The sequence below is a fragment of the Cibotium barometz genome, chromosome 39, assembly GCF_041138505.1.
Source record: "Cibotium barometz isolate CiBa-2024 chromosome 39, ASM4113850v1, whole genome shotgun sequence".
In the NCBI taxonomy this organism is placed as follows: Eukaryota; Viridiplantae; Streptophyta; class Polypodiopsida; order Cyatheales; family Cibotiaceae; genus Cibotium; species Cibotium barometz.
The window spans coordinates 33,868,004-33,868,257 of record NC_141084.1 but is presented as its reverse complement, the minus strand read 5'-3'; positions in this window follow the sequence as shown (position 1 = coordinate 33,868,257).

The following is a 254-nucleotide window of genomic DNA, read 5'->3' as shown; positions in this document are numbered from 1 at the left end:
GAAAGTCACGAAGTAAAGGTAGTTTCCAAATGATGGAGTTTGCATGGGACCACAAACATCACTGTGAACAAGCTGCAATCTGCGTTCAGCTCTCACTGATCCATCTTTGGGAAAGGAAGCACGCTGCATTTTACCCAATATGCAGCCCTCACAAACATGCTTGACAGGTGCCTCAAGCTTAGGCAAAGAAGACACCATTTCAGATTTCTGCAGGCGCAGCAAACTTGCAAAATTCAGATGACCAAAACGTGCAT